Source organism: Mobula birostris, chromosome 19 (genome assembly GCF_030028105.1).
Source record: "Mobula birostris isolate sMobBir1 chromosome 19, sMobBir1.hap1, whole genome shotgun sequence".
In the NCBI taxonomy this organism is placed as follows: Eukaryota; Metazoa; Chordata; class Chondrichthyes; order Myliobatiformes; family Myliobatidae; genus Mobula; species Mobula birostris.
In genome coordinates this window covers 10,568,303-10,588,007 of record NC_092388.1, presented here as the reverse complement: position 1 = coordinate 10,588,007, position 19,705 = coordinate 10,568,303, and positions in this window count along the sequence as shown.

The following is a 19,705-nucleotide window of genomic DNA, read 5'->3' as shown; positions in this document are numbered from 1 at the left end:
AATATTGACAATATTCTTGCGGACTGGCCAACCGGGCGGGGGGGGGGGGTGTTTAAGTAGGGTTAAACTCACCTCAACATGTTAGGGTTGCCAACTTTCTCACTCCCAAATAAGGGACAAAAGTAGCAGTCAAATCCCGGGACACTTTACCCCAGGAAAGACTACCATGACCATGAAACCTTGCGCGGGCACCTGTGTGCGCATGCACGTACGTGCTTATTTTTTCCCTCACAAATCAGTTTTGTCTTCATCTTCCCGACTATACTGTACATACATTATTTCTACTTCATATAGGCTGTGTATTTATCATATCATTCCCGCTTTTAGTATATGTTAATGTGATTTATTTTCGGTTTTATGTGTTATTTGGTATGATTTGTTAGGTTATTTTTTGGGTCTGGGAACGCTCAAAAATTTGTCCCATATAAATTAATGGTAATTACTTCTTTGCTTTACGCCATTTCCGCACGAAAGGTTTCATAGGAACACTCTACCCTAGCGGGGGAAATACGGGACAAGGGCAGTCCTGTATGGGACAAACTAATTCAGCCCAATATATGGGACAGTTGGCAACCCTATGTTCAAGTTCAACAGTGCGTGACAGGGAACGAGGAAAGGTGCAGCTGACTCATATCGCTTCCTCATGGCCCGGTAGCACATGCTTTGCGGCCCGGTGGTTGGGGGCCGCTGACATAGACTGATTGCATGTCCATAAATTGATACCAGGCACAGGAGTGTCTATACATAAGGTGACTGACAGAAAATGATAAAGGATTGCTGGTGGGGGGTGTGGAGGGGTGGGTGAGTGGGTGGAGTTTTTGAGCATTAGATGAATGATTAATTTGGGAATGATCATCTTAGAATCAGAATATAAACAGGTTTATTATCACTGATATCTCCAATATAAGTCATGAAATTTGTTATTTTGAGGCAGCAGAATAGTGCAGGCATAACAAATAAGTTACAATATAAATAAATATTGCAAAAGATGGCAGGTAGTGTTCAAGGGTTCATGGACCGTTCAGAAACGTGATGGTGGAGGGGAAGAAGCTGTCACTAAGACATTGAGTATGCATCTTCACGCAAATGTACCTCCTCCCTGTTGGTAACAACAAGAATCAAGCCCTATATGGTGAGGGTCCTTAACGATGGATATCACCTTCTTGAGGCACCTGTACTTGAAGATGCCCTCAATGTTGGGGAGTCTTGTGCCTTTGATGGAGTTAGTTGAGACTACAATCCACTGCACCTTCTTGTGATCCTCCGTACCAGATGGTGATGGAACCAGTCAGTATGCTCTCTGCAGTAGGTCTGTAGAAATTTTCTGGAGTCTTTGATGACATACCAAATCTCCTCAACATCCTAATACCTGGACCATTATACTAATGAAGGGGTGAAATTGAAAACAACTGTGGAAATATTTTAAATTGACTCATTGATTTAATTCCAGCCTTTATATGCCAGCAAGCACAGAGTGGAATGAGTAAGCAGTGTGGATTAGGACTTGTACAGTAGGTCAAGTTTACAAGGACACAAAGCAGGCCATGTAAGACTATGTTCAAATAGTCAGACACGTTGAGGTAGAACGGAAAATAATTTCTCTCTGTAATCCATGACTGGAACAATATTTTATACATTATCCTGTATTTTGATTTTCAGATAACAGTCACAAGTTTAAGTCTGACCAGATAGAATTTGTCACCTTGTGATAGTTTTGATATTTAGTTCAAAATTACAATTTATTACTTCCATTTCCTCAAATAATTGATGTATTTTTATGGAATATTTTCAAGAATATTTCTTTTCAGTGTGAAAAACTTGGGCTCCACGTTCACTACCCTTCAACCATTAGGCTCTTGAACAAAAGGGAATAACTACACTCATCTGTGGAGATCCTTCAACCAATTATCTCACATTAACGACTCTTCATCTTGTTAGTTCATGCTCTCATTATTTATTACAATTTGTTTATATTTGCATTTGACCATAAGACTAGAAGATACGGGAGCAGGATTAGGCCATTTAGTCCATTGAGCCCATTTCATTATGGCTGATCCAATTTTCCCCTCAGCCCCAGCCTCTTGCCTTCTCCTTGTGTCCTTTCATGCCCTGACCAATCAAGAATCTATCAACCTCTGCCTTGAATATAAGTAAAGACTTGGCCTGTGGCAAAGAATTCCACAAATTCACCACCCACTGGCTAAAGAAATTCCTCCTCATCTCTGTTCTAAAAGGATACCCCTCTATTCTGAGGTTGTGTCCTCTGGTCATAGGAAACATCCTCTCTACGTGCACTCAATCAAGGCCTTTCACCATTCGATAGGTTTCAATGAGGTCACCCCTCATGTTACAGCTATATAAGATGTTAATTAGACCCCACTTGGAGTACTGGGTTCAGTCCTGGTCACCTCATTACAGGAAGGATGTGGATACTATAGAGAGAGTGCTGAGGAGACTTACAAGGATTTGCTTGGATTGGAGAGCATACTTTATGAGAACAGATTGAGTAAACTTGGCCTTTTCTCCTTGGAGCAACAGAGGATCAGAGGTGACCTGATAGATGTGTATAAGATGATGAGAGGCATTGATCGTGTGGATAGCCAGAGGCTTTTTCCCAGGACTGAAATGGCTCACACAAGGGGGCATAGTTTTAATGCTTGGAAGTAGGTACAAGAGAGATGTCAGAGGTAAGTTTTTCACACAGAGAGTGGTGGGTGCATGGAATGCACTGCCAGTGAAGGTGTTAGTGTCCTTCAATGGCTTATTAGATAGGTACATGAAGCTTAGAAAAATTAAAGTCTACGCATTAGGAAAATTCTAGGCAGTTTCTGGAGTAGGTTACATGATCGGCACAACATTGTAGGCTGAAGGGCCTGTAATGTGCTATAGATTTCTATGTTTCTGTGTTTCTATGTTTCTTCTGAATTCCAGTGAGTACAGGCCCAGAGCCATCAAACGCTCTTCATATGGCAAGCCATTCAATCCTGTTTGTTGCCTTCTATCCTCTAATAGCTCTTTCATCGTTCTTGTTTATAGTTAGTATTCTATAGATTTGCTGAGAATGCCTGCAGCAAAAAGAATCTCAAGATTGTATGTGGTATCACGTATGTACTCTGACAATAAATTTTAGGTTGAGCTTTGTATTTCCTCATAACATAAGGGATGCACTGGTCTGACATTTTGGCCTTTCTCAGTCTCGCATTTATCGGTTAACAAATCACTTTACTGTCTTGTCACAACTTTCAATGAGGTGACCACATTTTCCAGTTGTATTAGTCATGGCTCAGATAGTAGCATACTTCCATACGAGGATCATGGTAGCTGCAACAATATAGTTTTGAGATTATGTGGTCCTATTGCAGGAAGTGTTTTATATCTGGGGTGTTGAGTCAAGGCTCCAGATACTCTTGAGTTTTGAAGAAGGGCATCAAGTGACCAGAATTTAAAAACTGTGTTTCTTTCTTCACATATAGTAGGCTCATAGGAAAGTTCAAACATCCAAGCAGTTACTTAATCTTCAATCTGATTCTTATCAGGCGGTTTGTATGGGAATTTGCTGTAGGCAGATTCGGTGCAGTACTTCAGCAGTACATGACAAAAGCAATTAGACATCAAAAGTCTTAGAAAGCACTGTGAGATATTCTGCAAAGGATGTGAAAGGGAATACATAAATGGAAGTCTCCTTGTGATGTGCCTATAAAGACTCTAAGGTGCATTTTGGTTTTACAATAAGCCTTCCATGGAATACATGTACCGTTCTCCTTTCTATTTGCAAAGCTTACATAGGTCGGAATAAGTTGTATTTATATTTTAATGCTCACTCACATACTTTGACAAGGTGAGGAGGTTCAGAGCTGCATGCTTTGATATAATGTGTGAGTTTTGTTTTGTTTAATATTTAAAGATGTATTGGTTTAATCAGTGGTGAATCTTCTTTCACTGTGGATGGCACTGTGGGGTACAGGTAGTGCTGCTGTCTCACAGTTTCACATGACAGCTTCTTACTTCATCCCCACCTGACCCCACCCACCCACCTCCCCCCTCACCTGATCTCACCTGACTCCTGCCAGCGTGTACTCCTTATCCGCCTATCACCTTCTTATTCTGCCTTCTTGCCCCCTCCTTTCCAGTCCTGCTGAAGGGTCTCCACCTGAAATCAAGTCAAGCCAAGTCAAGTCGCTTTTTATTGTCATTTCAACCATAAGCTGCTGGTACAGTACACAGTAAAAATGGAACAATGTTCCTTCAGGACCATGGTGCTACATGAAACAACACAAAACTACACTAGACTAAGTGAGACAACACAAGGCTACACTAGACTATGTAAGACAACACAAAAACTACACTAGACCACAGACCTACACAGGACTACATAAAGTGCACAAAACAGTGCAGGGCAGTACAGTAAATGATAAACAAAACAATCGGCACAATCGAGGACAAATTACAATATAATAATAAATGATGTAAATGTCAGTCTAGTCTCTGGGTATTGAGGAGTCTGATGGCTTGTGGGAAGAAACCTTTTGCCAGATGGTAGGAGGGAGAAGAGTTTGTATGAGGGGTGCGTGGGGTTCTTCACAATGCTGTTGACTTTACGGGTGCAGCATGTAGTGTAAATGTCTGTAATGGCGGGAAGAGAGACCCCAATGATCTCCTCAGCTGAACTTACTATCCGCTGCAGGGTCTTGCGATCCGAGATGGTGCAATTTCTGAACCAGGCAGTGATGCAGCTGCTCAGGATGCTCTCAATACATCCTCTGTAGAATGTGGTGAAGATGGGGGGTGGGGAGATGGACTTTTCTCAGCCTTCACAGAAAGTAGAGACTTTCTTGGCTATGGAGCTGGTGTTGAGGGACCAGGTGAGATTCTCCGCCAAGTGAACACCAAGAAATTTGGTGCTCTTAACGACCTCAATGGAGGAGCCGTCAATGTTCAGCGGAGAGTGGTTGCTCCGTGGTCTCCTGAAGTCAACAACCATCTCTTTTGTTCACATTCAGAGACAGGTTGTTGTCTCTGTTATATCACCTGTTATTCCACTGTATAGATGCTGCCTGTCCTGCTGATTTCCTCATTTTCTGCGTGTTGCAAAGAATATAGAAGCCAAGTTAATGGATTTTGTAATGTAGTTCTATGATCACAGTTGAAACACTCTGTTTGTTGGAGTTGACCATGGATATTGTGTCCCAGATGTCTACGTAATACATAAGCCAGTACGCACACCAGAGTTGAACCATATGGAGAACAAGCTGTTGCCCATGTAGCAAGCTGCCCCTCTTCAGGCAGCTGGTGAACCTAAAGGAACGGCAGAGATCGATACAGTTTGGCACCAATGGCATTGTAGGAGTTGCCAGTCAGCATAGGAGTGCCTTAAGGACTCTCGCTCTGGATTTTTCCTCAAGATTTACTCACAAAGCTCTCCCCATCAGTGGATACAGCCATAAGGCAGTGGAGGTTTGAGATCAGAGTTTTCCTTCTCTTCGATGAGCTGCCAACCACAGGCTGAAAACCCCATCTGCCTGAGGTGACTGGGTTTAAGGCTCCAGTTACCCGTCTTCGCCCCTTCTCCTGTTAGTACAAATGGTTCAGCCGAGCTTAGTAGCTAAGCCACACATGAAGGCCGGGAGCTGGACTTGGTTGTCAGAGGTTATTTAAGACTCACACCATTGGGAGCATTTAATAGGTAGTGGGAGCTTATCCCCACTAACACCTCCACCATGACAACCTTAAGGAACAAATTATCACATTGTACCTTAAGGAGCAAATCACAAGTAAAGCCATTTCCATGGGAAATACAGTATATTTGAAATGCATCACTGCATTCCAACTGACAACTCAACACATCACAGATAATAATTAGTAAAATTAAATAGGTGAAAGAGGCAGATTAAATTGTCTGCTGTTGTGTAAAATGCACTAGTAAATGACTACTCACTGCAGTTTGTAAAAATTGGTTAATTATTTGAATTACTGTGTTAATCCTTTTAATCATAATCAGCCAATCAATTCAGGGCTATGGGTGCTGAGATAATTGTTATGCAAATATTTATCTCTAAGTAGGCATTGTATTAGAAGCTATTTATTCAGCAACAGAAGACAATGATTGATTGATGTTGGCAAAGGAAGAGGAATGATAGCTTCAAAATTCCTTTTAAATCAGCATGATTTTTTAAAAACTTTATTTTTATTGTTTCGCCAAAAACAGAACAGGATAAAAACAAACAGACAGACAGACAGGGTCATCATAGGTGAAGTAAAATCCGTATCTTATAATAGAAAAAATGAATAGAGAAATGGGTTACATTGCTGTGTCAAGGTTAACCAAACTCTTATGTCCATAATTGTCCTTCAAAGTCTCAGGGGACCTTAAGATCCATGACTTTAAAGTCCATTCTGCAGGTTCCCTCATAGGAAGAAATAAAACAAAGTTCTTCAAACCAAATCAATGTACAGTGAAGAAGTCATTTCAGGTTCAAATAAAATATCCAATTTTCCCAGTATCTTTCAAAATTTTTAGTGGCATGCCTCAGAGAGAAAGTCAATCATTCCATAAATAAATCAGCACGATTATATGAAAATTAAATGTGCAATGCAAATAAAGTTCAAAGTTCAAAGTAAAATTATTTATTTGTTGAGCTATCTCATGGTATAGGTAGGCTTTTCCAGCCCTTCAGCCATGCCACCCAACAAACCCCCAACCTAACCCTAGCTTAATCACAGGACAATTTACAATGATCAATTAACCTACCAATCAGTACGTCTTTGGGCTGTGGGAGGAAACCAGAGCACCTGGAGGAAACCCACACAGTCACAGGGAGAATGTACAAACTCCTTACAAACAGTGACAGAGCCCAGGTTACCTGTACTGCAAAGTGCTGTGCTAACCATTACGCTACAATGCCACCCTTAGTATTAAGACCATAAGACAAAGGAGCAGAAGTCAGCCATTCGGCCCATCAAGTCTGCTCTGCCATTCTATCATGGGCAGATCCATTCTCCCATTTAGTCCCACTCCCCCGCCTTCTCACCATAACCTTTGATGCTCTGGCTACTCAGATACCTATCAATCTCTGCCTTAAATACACCCAATGACTTGGCCTCCACTGCCACCCGTAGCAAAAAATTCCACAGATTCACCATCCTCTGGCTAAAAAAAATTCTTCGCATCTCTGTTCTGAATGGGCGCCCTTCAATCCTTAAGTCATGCCCTCTCGTACTAGACTCCCCCACCATGGGAAACAACTTTGCCACATCCACTCTGTCCATGCCTTTCAACATTCGAAATGTTTCTATGAGGTCCCCCCTCATTCTTCTAAACTCCAAGGAGTACAGTCCAAGATCGGACAAACATTCCTCATATGTTAACCCTCTCATTCCCGGAATCATTCAAGTGAATTTTCTCTGAACCCTCTGCAACGTCATGACATCCTTTCTTAAATAAGGAGACCAAAACTGCCCACAGTACTCCAAGTGAGGTCTTACCAGTGCCTTATAGAGCCTCAACATCACATCCCTGCTCCTGTACTTTACTCCTCTAGAAATGAATGCCAACATTGCATTTGCCCTCTTCACCACTGACTCAACCTGGAGGTTAATCTTAAGGGTATCCTGCATGAGGACTCCCAAGTCTCGATGCATCTCAGAACTTTGAATTCTCTCCCCATTTAAATAATAGTCTGCCCGTTTATTTCTTCTACCAAAGTACATAACCATACACTTTCCAACATTGTATTTCATTTGCCACTTCTTTGCCCATTCTCCCAATCTATCCAAGTCTCTCTGCAGACTCTCTGTTTCCTCAGCACTACCGGCCCCTCCACCTATCTTTGTATCATCAGCAAACTTAGCCACAAAGCCAAAATCCAAATCGTTGATGTACAAAGTAAAAAGAAGTGGCCCCAACACAGACCCCCGTGGAACCCCACTGGTAACCGGCAGCCAACCAGAATAGGATCCCTTTATTACTATTCTGTTTCCTGCCAATCAGCCAATGCCTTATCCACATTTGTAACTTTCCCGTAATTCTATGGGCTCTTATCTTGTTTAGCAGCCTCATGTGTGGCACCTTGTCAGAGGCCTTCTGAAAATCCAAACACACAACATCCACTGCATCTCCCTTGCCTAGCCTACTTGTAATTTCCTCAAAAAATTGCAATAGGTTTTTCAGGCAGGACTTTCCTTTAAGGAAACCATGCTGAGTTCTGCCTATCTTGTCATATGCCTCCAAGTACTCCTTGACAATCGACTCCAACAACTTCCCAACCACCGATGTCAAGCTAACAGGTCTATAATTTCCTCTTTGCTTCCTCACCCCCTTGTATGTGTATGTCACCATATACAGTACTACCATGAGATTCATTTTTTTAATGGGCATTCACAGTAGCACAAATAAATAGATTGCTATGCTGTCATATATAGTTTCATACACCATGAAAATTAATAAAATAAATTTCAATTACTTCAACTATTTTAATTTGACTCAAGTACGTTAAACTATTCATATTCAGTAATCATAGACATAACTGCTCTGAAAATGATCTAATTTGCTTTCTTTAATGTGCAAATTATGCTGAATAAAGTGAATGAGAAAAGCCTTGACTACGGACTTAAAATCAACCCTAAGAAAACAAAATCGATGGTGGTAAGCGAAACAAACACTAAAGACTCATTAATGATGGTATCGTTACAAGTGAATGGACAGGACATTGAACAGGTGCGAAAGTTTGAATATCTTGGCAGTTGTCTGACAGATGACGGGAGATGTGAAATTGAGATTAGAAGGAGTATAGGTATGGTGTTCCAGTTCATGAAGCTAAAAGATTTACTATGCAGTCGGAAGGTAGACATCCAAAGTAGAATCCACTTCCTTGAGTGTTACGTATGGTCAGTGCTGAGGTATGAATCAGAAACACGGACCCTGAAGAAGGATGACATGAAACAAATTAATGCTTTTGGAATGTGGTGTTATCGACAAATGTTGAAGATCAGCTGGGTAGAGAAAGTTTCAAATGAGAGGGTTTTGTCCGAAGGTGATAGACCACAGATATTGCTGGAGAAGATTATGAAGTTAAAAGTTGCTTATTGTGGACACATTACACGGAGAGATAACATCTTGTCGGACTTGCTATATGGAAAGGTGGAAGGAAAGAAAGGAAGAGGAGGGCAAAGAACAACGTGGCTGGGTAACATCAAGGATTGGACGAAGCTGGACAGGACTAGGGATATTGTGGACAAGTGTCGGGACAGAGCGGCGTGGAGGGAAATCGTCCTCCAACTGGAAATTCCAGATGTGACCTAATGACAAATGTGTAATTAATAATGTATTTCATAGCGCAGTTTATAATTTCCCTAAACTTCCTACAGAGATGCGTCTAAATAGTGAAGTAAATGAATAAAATGCTTACACTTTGATCCATCGATAAATATGGTACAGTTAGTATTGTATAAACAAGAGATTCGGCAGATGCTGGAAATCCAGAGCAGCACACACAAAATGCTGGAGGAACTCAGTAAGTCAGGCAGCATCTATGTAAATGTATAAACAGTTAACGTTTTGTGTCAAGACCTTGATGAAGTATTTTGGGCCAAATCGTCGGCTGTTTATTCACTTTCATAGATGCTGCCTGAACTGCTGAATTCCTCCAGTGGTTAGTATTGTTGCTGCCTCAGAGCTCCCATAGCCTGGATTCAACCCAGACCTCTGTTGCTAGCTCTATGGAGCTTGCACGTTCTCCCTGTGACCATGTGGGGTTCGAAACACAATTCCAAAGACCTACAGTTTGCGAGGATAGTTGATTACTGTAAGTAGCCTTTGTGCATAGTCAGTGGTTGAATCTGGGGGAGGGGAATTGACTGGAATGTGAGAAGATTAAAGAAGGAATAGAATGTATGCATGTGCAAGTTATTCCCTCCAGGCAGCTCATCTGATCAACCATTCAAATCAGCCACCCCAACCCCCTCTATCTATTACCTCAGTCAGAACACAGCACTGTAAACACTTTAAACTACTTTTTATAATGCATTTTAAATACACGAATGTTAATATATATATTTCTGCACATTTTATTCCACATCTATACTTTAAAAACTGTTTATTTTCATATAATTCTTTGGTCTTATAATTGTTGAATGTTGCTGTTTTTTGTTGCCTGTTGCACCCTGATCAAACATCACAACAAATTCTCAACACATGCAAATGTCTGTGGTGAATAAAGTTGATTATTCCTTCTGAGTCTATGATGACCAGCATGGAATTGGTGATACAACGGACTTGTTTCCATTCTGCATAACTGTAAAAAGAAAGATTTAAAGATTAGCTCTATTTGTCACATGTACATTGAAACATCGAGGCACACAGTGAAATGTGTTGTTTGTGTCGACAATCAACACATCTGATGATGTGCTAGGGACAACTCACAAGTGTTGCCATGTTTCTAGTGCGAACATAACATGCCTACAATCCCTAACCCTTATGCCTTTGGAGTGTGAGAAGAAACTGGAGCACCTGGAGGCAACCCATGAGGTAATGGGGAGAGCATACAAACTCCTTACAGACAGTGAAGGGAATTGAATGACAATTAATTTTACAGCTGGCACTATAAAACATTGGATTGAGTGGTAAACTACTGTGCCAATCTTACAAGCAATATCAGTTAATGGGGTTATGACCAAGGGACATTTCTAAACATGAGTGTAAAGGATTGGTAAGCAATGCACATTGGAAATAGAGGACTTGCAAGAATTTCTATGTAATAGATTACCTCCATGGAACACATTTCAATGGACGTGAAATCTCAGGCTCACGATTATTCAAAACGGAGAAGCCACGTTCAAGAGTGCAATGAAAATCTCGGGTGTAGTACATTTTTCTGAAGGCACATAGTATAATGAGTGAATAAATGTATTAACCTCCCAAACTAGCTACTCATACACCCTGTCAAATCCTCTGTTTCATCTCTGGCAGCAAATCCTACACTGGTCTCATCAGTCACTACAAATAACGTAAAGATTGAAGCAAAATTAACAGACACAAATTTAAAGCAGAGGTTGATAGATTCATGGTTAGTAAGGGCATCAAAAATTACAGAGAGAAGGCAGAAGGATGGGGTTGATAAGGAAAATAATTCATCCATGATCAATTGCCAGAGCATACTTAATGAGCTGAATGACCTAATTCTTCTTCTAAATCTTGCGGTAATTTTAATCTAGGTAGAGTATCATAGAAAGTAGAAGCAAAGGAACAGTGTATTCAGTTGAAAGGCCTGGTTAGAGTGAATGTGGAGTCGATGTTTCCAATAGTGAGAGGATGTAGGAGCAGAGGATACAGCTTCAGAATAGATATCCTTTAGAACAGAGAAGAGGAGGAATTTCTTTTGTTGAATTCATTGCCACAGATGGTTGTGTAGGCCAAGTTGTTGGGTATATTTAAAGTGGAGGTTGATAGATTCTTGATTAGAAAGGGCAGCAAAGATTATGGGGAGAAGGCAGGAAAATGGGGTTGAGAGGGATAATTAACCTGTCATGGTGCAATGGTGGAGCAGACTTGATGGGCCAAATGGCTGGATTCTGCTCCTAAGTCTTATGGTCTTATGGAAACAAATTATCCTCAGTCCTGGGGGAGGAGAGAAATATAAAGGCCATTTTCTCCTTTGCTATGCACAGGATTGAAGTAAGCTGCATATAATTATAAAATTAGTCAGCTCCATCATGGGAAGTAGCATCCAGGACAACTTCAAGGAGCGGTGCCTGAGGAAGACTGTGTCCATCATTAAGGACCCCCATCACCCAGGACATGCTGTTCTGATTATTATTGTCAGGAAGGAGGTACAGAAGCCTGAAGGCACACACTCAGCGATTCAGGAACAGCATCTTCCCCTCTGCCATCCGATTTCTAGATAGACATTGAACCAGTGAACACTACCTCACTACTTTTTTATTATTTCTGTTTTTTCACTAGTTATCTTAATTTAACCACTTAGTATACACACACACACACACACACACACACACACATATATATATATATACATACAATATTGCTGGCGAGAAGTTAACAAATTTCATGATATATGCCAGTGACAGTAAATCTGGTTCTTATTCTGATAATTAAAATCCCACACTAGTTAAGGATCAGTTCTCATGGATACTGTGATTATATAAGCTTGGATGAGAAGCTCTGTGTTAATTATGTGCATGGTATACTGGCACAGTTTTGTATGGTGGAATTCCACATCATGAAATTACATTGAAATTTACTGGGGAAAGTCATCATGTAAATTTCAATATCAGTCAATGAACGAACACTTCCCATCTGCATCAATGAGACAATCAAAGTGATCTATAGGGACATGATCGGCATCATAGAATCCTGTACTTTAAAGTGTTATACAACTGCACTCAATTTCACCAGCCAGTTTTCAGCAATGTTCCTAGGTTGGGTAATTTACTTCCCTATTCAACTAATGCTAAATAGGGACAGGAAGGCTCGACAACGGGTAGTCCAACCTGTCCAATGCAGCACTGGCACCAACCTACCCACCATTAAGGACATCTGTACAGAAAGGTGCTGGAAAAAGGCCAACAATATCGTATCGTGAAGGATGCCACCCATTCTGCTCATGAACTGTTTCTCCCACTCCCATCAGGGAGGAGGCAATGTAGCATCCACAGCAGGACCACCAGGCTCAAAAACAGCTACCTTACCCAAGCAGGAAGGCTGATCAACACCTCCACCCAATAACCCACTCCTCCACACCTCCCATCACCACAACCTTATCATTTCCTGTCAGGGTCACGTTATGACTGACTGACCTCCCTCTCCTTCGATGGAGAGAGACAGCCTGTCTGAGTTACCAAAGTGCCAGGTTATGGGCTGTAGTTTGGATGGACTCTGGATCAAGGTTTCTTTGGTGGTGGGGGTGGGGGGGTTGCTGTTGCTTGCATGGTGCAGAGGGTGGAGGGGTTGTTGCTTCTCTTTGCATGAATGGGGGGGGGTTGATGCCTTTGCTGCTGTTTGTGTGAAGGATGGGGGAGGGGGACTTCATGGCTTCAATGCTTCTATCATTCATTTGGTGGGATTCTTGTTTTGTGGATGTCTGTGAAGAGTATGAATTTCAGATTGCATACTGTATACATTCTCTGATATTAAATAAACCTTTGAGACTTTATACAGACACTCTGTGCCTAGCATCACCTTATGAACATACAATCAATGTATGTATATAATCTATCTCATTATTTGTATCTGATTTTTTTTGTTATTGTTTTCCTTATCTTATTGTGGGTTTTTTTGTACTACATTAATCTGAAGTAACAATCTTTAGTTCTCCTTTACACTTGTGTCTTGGAAATGACATTGAACAATCTTGAAAGACAATGTAAGTACAGAAGGACATGTCTGATTGAACAATCCACTGTTGGCGCACGCAACTGCTTTAATGGTTTAAACCTTAAGCACAGTAACTTCTTCCTAGGCAGTGCTTCGGGACTGAGGGTCACTAACTTCTTCACTCTGCTTTTGTGAGTTCTGAGATGGCTAATGGGGCCATTGTAGTTACTGCAGATTCCTTCACAAATGGGGCAGAAAGCAGCTGATAGAGTGGACAGATGGGCGGAAAGGTGCTCTTCCTCTGCCACTAATGCTGATTCTCTGTGTGCATGAGATCAAGCTTAGAGTCATAGAGTACCACAGCACAGAAATAGACCTTTTGGCCCATCTAATCCAGCCAAACTGTTCCTCTCCTAGTCCTATTGACCCATTCCTGACACTAGCGCTCCATACCCCTCTAACCATTTACTTGTCCAAACTTCTCTTAAATTTGCATCCATCACTTGCACTGGAAGCTTGTTCCACACTCACACCACCCTCTAAGTGAAGAATTTCCCCTTTAGGTTTGCTTAAATATTTCCCTGTTCACCCTTACCTATGACCACTAGTTCTGCTCTCACCCAACTTTAGTGGGAAAAGCTTGCTTGCATTTACCCTATCTGTGCCTGTCTGTCTAGGTACCATATCCGATGCGGACTTTGGTGACCATGGTTTTCCATATAGATCTATCCTTCGTTTTTTGGATGACTTCCATTTCCTCGATGTGTAGCCACCTGGCTATGTTTTTGATGTACATAAGGCGAGGTCTTCCTCTAGGTTTACTCCCCTCAATCTTTCCAGAGAGTATGAGTTTTTCTAGTTCATCTTTCCACATGATGTGTCCTAGGAATCTGAGTTGTCTTTCTCTTATTGTTGGTATGAGTGATCGAACTGCCTGGGCTCTTCTGAGAACTTCTTCATTTGATGTGTGTGTGGTCCACGATTTATACCCCTCATAATTTTGTATACACCTATCAAATCTTCCCTCATTCTGCGACACTCCAGAGAGTAAGGTCCTAACCTGTCGAACCTTTCCCTTTGGCTCAGGTCCTCAAGTCCAGCAAAATTCTTGAAGATTTTCTCTGTACTCTTTCAATCTTCTTGATATATTTCCTGTAGATAGCTTCCCAAACAGTATCCTAAATGTACCTTAATTTTGGAGCATTCATAGGCTGGAGATCCTCAGGTGTCAGTGGGATGCTTCAAGGAAGCTTCACGCACATCCTTGAATCCTTTTCTCTGTCTGCATTGCAATCTCTCATGGTGGAGCTCAGAACAGAGATTCTGTTTTTGGTAAATGGTAAAGTTCAAAGTAAATGTACTATATATATGTCACATATGTATGTATGTATATTGCGGCATTCAAAGTAGAACAAAGAAATACAAAAGAAACAATGAAAAACTGCACACAAACAAAGATTGACAAACAACCAATGTTCAAAACTAGACTCTTAACACAACTTACAATGATCAGAGATTCTGTTTTGGATCATGGTAAATTTATCGCCGAACTTTCAATTATGAAGTCTTTTGATGGGTTTTAGCTTGGAGTTAAATATAACCAAAAAATCCAGAGTTTTAGTTTTATTTAGTTAATTATTTTGTTCACAGGAATTTAATAACATTCACAAATTTCATGATTCTGCGCTAGGCATGAGATCTCTACACCAGGATTAGCATGAGGATAATTTACTTTATATAAATAAAAACCCACTTACATGATTCCAGACAGCAAAGATGAAGCTTCACATCTTTAATGATTTTCTCCAAATGCAGAATCATATGACAGCCATAAATAGCATCCATACCATGTGACTAGGCTCTAGCTTACCCCATTACTTTTTGATCTCGGCTGTGGCAACAAGAAAATTAGCCGAAATCCAAAAGATAAACAATTACCATTGACATGAGTAGGAAATGGAATCGGAATCATCCTTTCATAATTTCGGCAAGAGAACAGGGTAAAAGTTAGATATTCAATGCAGTATGACTCATTTATGCTTCGACCTCCTGACGATTTTGATCTAAGCATATTCTTACAATCAATTCTATTGCACTTCCCCAGAAGCTCTGAACCGTTATTAGCATTTCATTATTTTTCTAGTTTTTCCTGAGATGTGTATTCAGCATGAATGCAAGTACATTTCAAGCTTGATCATAGGTTCAATAAATTCCATAAATCTGTTCTTCATAAGCACATCAGAATCATATTCAAGTTTAATATCACTGACATATATCATGAAATTTGTTGTTATGCAGCAGCAGCAAATGCAATGCATAATAATAAAACTGTGAATTAGTTATATATATTTAAAAATAGTAAAATTAAATAGATAATACAAAAAAAAAGAAGTGAGGTAGTGTTCATGGGTTCAATATCTAATCAGAGGGAAAGAAGCTGTTCCTGAATCAGAGAGTGTGTGCCTTCCGGCTCCTGATGGTATCAATGAGAAGAGGGCATGTCCTGGGTGATTGAGGTCCTTAATGATGGATGCTGCCTTTCTGAGGCATTGTTTCTTGAAGATGTCCTGGACGCTGTGGAGGTTCGTGCCTACAATAGAGCGGACTGAGTTCACAACCTTTTGCAGCTTATTTCAGTCCTGTGCAGTGTCTCCCCCACATACTTGACAGTGATGCAGCCAGTTAGAATGCCCTCCACAGTACATCTGTCGAATTTTGCGAATGTCTTTGATGACATACCAAATCCTAATGAAATATGGTTTCTGTCATGCCTTCTTTGTAACTGCATTGATATGTTAGACCTAGGATAGACTCAGAGATGTTGACACTAGGAACTTGAAATTGCTCAGTCTTTCCAGTTCTGATCCCACTATGACTTCCCTCATCTTACTTTTTCTGAAGTCCACCATCAATTCTTTGGCCTCACTGGTGAGGTTTTTGCATAGGCCGCCAACAACAGCTCGCCAGAGTGTTCAGTTTAGGGGCTAAGGTTGATTGGCCTTGTGGCTTCTGTTCTCACCACACAACTTCATACATCTTCTAAGCAAAGATCCTTCCTCTCTCAGAAATGAGGTCTTTGGAGCTTCTGTTAGAGTTTCTGTAGCTCTAGGTTTTTACGGGATGGGGTTGCTTGGGACCATCCATGGCGCAGTTGTAAATCCCTTACGGTACAAATTGATGTGTATTTTAGCTCAACTGCTATTGAAACAGAATTAAAAGGCACCATGCAAATGAGAATTAGATTACCTTCACTTTACAGAACTCTTCGGAGCTTTTATGCAATTTTATAGATGTGCAACACTTATTAAATCATTCAGGGTATAACTGGAGCCTGCGTTATTATCTCAGTAACTGATTTAATTTCTCTACAATTAAAAAAAAAGGATTGCAATTAAAAACCTAGAGACTCAGTACTGGATTATCGCTTCAGTAATCAGCTACATAATCACGCTTAACATTCAATTGTTGAGTTTTATATCTCACTAACAACACAATGGTGAAAATGTCTCCAAGCTGTATATCACAGTTGTATGACCCCCAAGTAATACTTCCAATTTTTCAAACAATTCCTTCTCTACAACACGGACTTATTTAGAATCGTAATGCAGCAGTGTGCTCAATGTACCCAAACAAATTAACTCTTTTTCACAAACTCAGCAGAAAGCACTGCAGTCATGAAATTTCCTTGTATAATTACAAAATAAAAAGGTATACTTCATTTTTCAAATTTATCACCATTATGTGTTTTACAGTAATCTGTGTTAATTATTCCATAGTTATGAAAATGTTTATTGGAACAAATCCATACATTTTATTATGTTTGTAATTAAGGATTATAAAACTGCTTGACAGTTTGTTTTTGAGGGTCATAAATTACTCCTTATTGAAGAACAGTAAGAAAACAAGATGCAGTTAACCTCGGCCTTAGCAATTGGACAAAGTAGTAGTGATATTGTAGTGTAGAAGCAACCATGTCAGAATATAATCAAATCCATGATCAGACTTGAAGGACAGAATTGTATCCCATCCGTTTGTGCCAAACTTCAGCTTGTGTCTTAAAAATGATCAATAAACATTCCAAAAATTATTTCTAAAGTTAAGTTCAAAGTTCAAAGTATATTTATTATCGAAGTATGTATACCATGGTTCTTAAGGTTGTCATAGCCGGTGGTGATAAGCTCCCACTACCTATTAAATGCTCCTGATGGCATGCATCTCAAATAGCCTCTGACAGTCAAATTCGGCATCTGGCTTTCACGTGTGGATTAGCCACTAAACCTGGCGGAATCATTGCTGCTGATAGGAGAAGGGGCAAAGGTGAATTACTGATGCCTTAAAACCAGTCACTTTGGGCAGATGGGGCTCATCAGCTGTGGTTGGCAGCTCATCTAGGAGAAGGAAAACTCTGATCTCAAACCTCCACTGCCTTGCAGCTACACCCACTCATGAGAAAGGCTTTGGCAGTAAACCCGGAGGAAAAATCAGGAGCAGATGACCCTAAGGCAGTCCTATGTTGAGTCCAGCACTGACTGTCAACTCTTGCGATGACTTCTGATACCAAATTGCATGGATCTCTGACTCTCCTTTGAATTTATCAGTCGATTGAGAGGGGGAGCGTACTGCATGATTGCTCTCCATATCATATTGCCCTGGCTTGCGTACTGGGTTGTCAATCACGTTTAGAGCAAGGATGCAAAATTCGTGTAAACCTTGACCAACCGAGGACCTCAGTGTATACCATAAACAACCTTGAGATTCATCTCACAACACGCTGGAGGAACTCAGCAGGTCGGGCAGCATTCGTGAAAAAGATCGGTCGACGTTTGCGGCCCGAAACATCGACCGATCTTTTCCACGAATGCTGCCCGACCTGCTGAGTTCCTGCAACGTGTTGTGAGTGTTGCTTTGACCCCAGCATCCGCAGAGTATTTTGTGCTTAAGGTTCATCTTCTTGCAGGCAACCAAAACACAAAGAAATACAATAGAATCCACAAAAAATCCACACACAACAAAGACCGACAAACATCCAATGTGTGAAAAAAGAACAAAACATGTAAACTATAAAATAAGTAAACCAATAATACACTAAGCATGAATCGCAAGGTCTCCGAAAGTGAGTCCGCAGCCACGGAGCGAGTGAACGTGATGGCTACAAGTCGCAGCTGTGGAGTCCGTTCAGTGCTGAGGTGTGTGAAGCCGGATCAGGAGCCCAGCAACTGCAGGGCATTTATTTTGAATTTAAGCAATCAATTGCTTTAGGACAAAACAAAATTATCAAGAGAGAAGTTCAAAGTTTAAAGTAAATTTATTATCAAAGGTAGTATGTGTCACCATATACCACCGTAAAATTTATTTTTTGCAGGCACTCACAGAAGAACAACGAAAGTGAGGTTATCCACTTTGGCGGTAAGAATGGGAAGGCAGATTATTATCTAAATGGAGTCAAGTCAGGAAAAGGGAAAGTACAACAAGATCTAGGTGTTCTTGTACATCAGTCACTGAAAGCAAGCATGCAAGTACAGCAGGCAGTGAAGAAAGCTAATGGCATGCTGGCCTTCATAACAAGGGGAATTGAGTATAAGAGCAAAGAGGTCCTTCTGCAGTTGTACAGGGCCCTGGTGAGACCACACCTGGAGTACTGTGTGCAGTTTTGTTCTCCAAATTTGAGGAAGGACATTCTTGCTATTGAGGGAGTGCAGCGTAGGTTCACGAGGTTAATTCCCGGGATGGCGGTACAGTCATATGTTGAAAGATTGGAGCGACTGGGCTTGTATACTCTGGAATTTAGAAGGCTGAGAGGGGATCTTACTGAAACATATAAGATTATTAAGGGATTGGACACGCTGCAGGCAGGAAGCATGTTCCCGCTGATGGGTGAGTCCAGAACCAGAGGCCACAGTTTAAGAATAAGGGGTAGGCCATTTAGAACGGAATTGAGGAAAAACTTTTTCACCCAGAGAGTGGTGGATATATGGAATGCTCTGCCCCAGAAGGCTGTGGAGGCCAAGTCTCTGGATGCTTTCTAGAAAGAGATGGATAGAGCTCTTAAAGATAGTGGAATCAAAGGTTATGGGGATAAGGCAGGAACTGGATACTGATTGTGGATGATCAGCCACGATCACAGTGAATGGCGGTGCTGGCTCGAAGGGCCAAATGGCCTACTCCTGCACCTATTGTCTATTGTCTATTGTCTATTGAAATATAAAAACTACATATAAACAAAGACTAAAAAACAACCAATGTGGAAAAGAAGACAATGTGCAAATAAAAACAAATAAATAAATAATGCTGAGAACGTCAGAAAAGGAGGATTGCTTGAAGATAAAGAATTATAATAAAAATGAGAATAGTGAAACTTAGAAGAAGCAATTAAAAGAA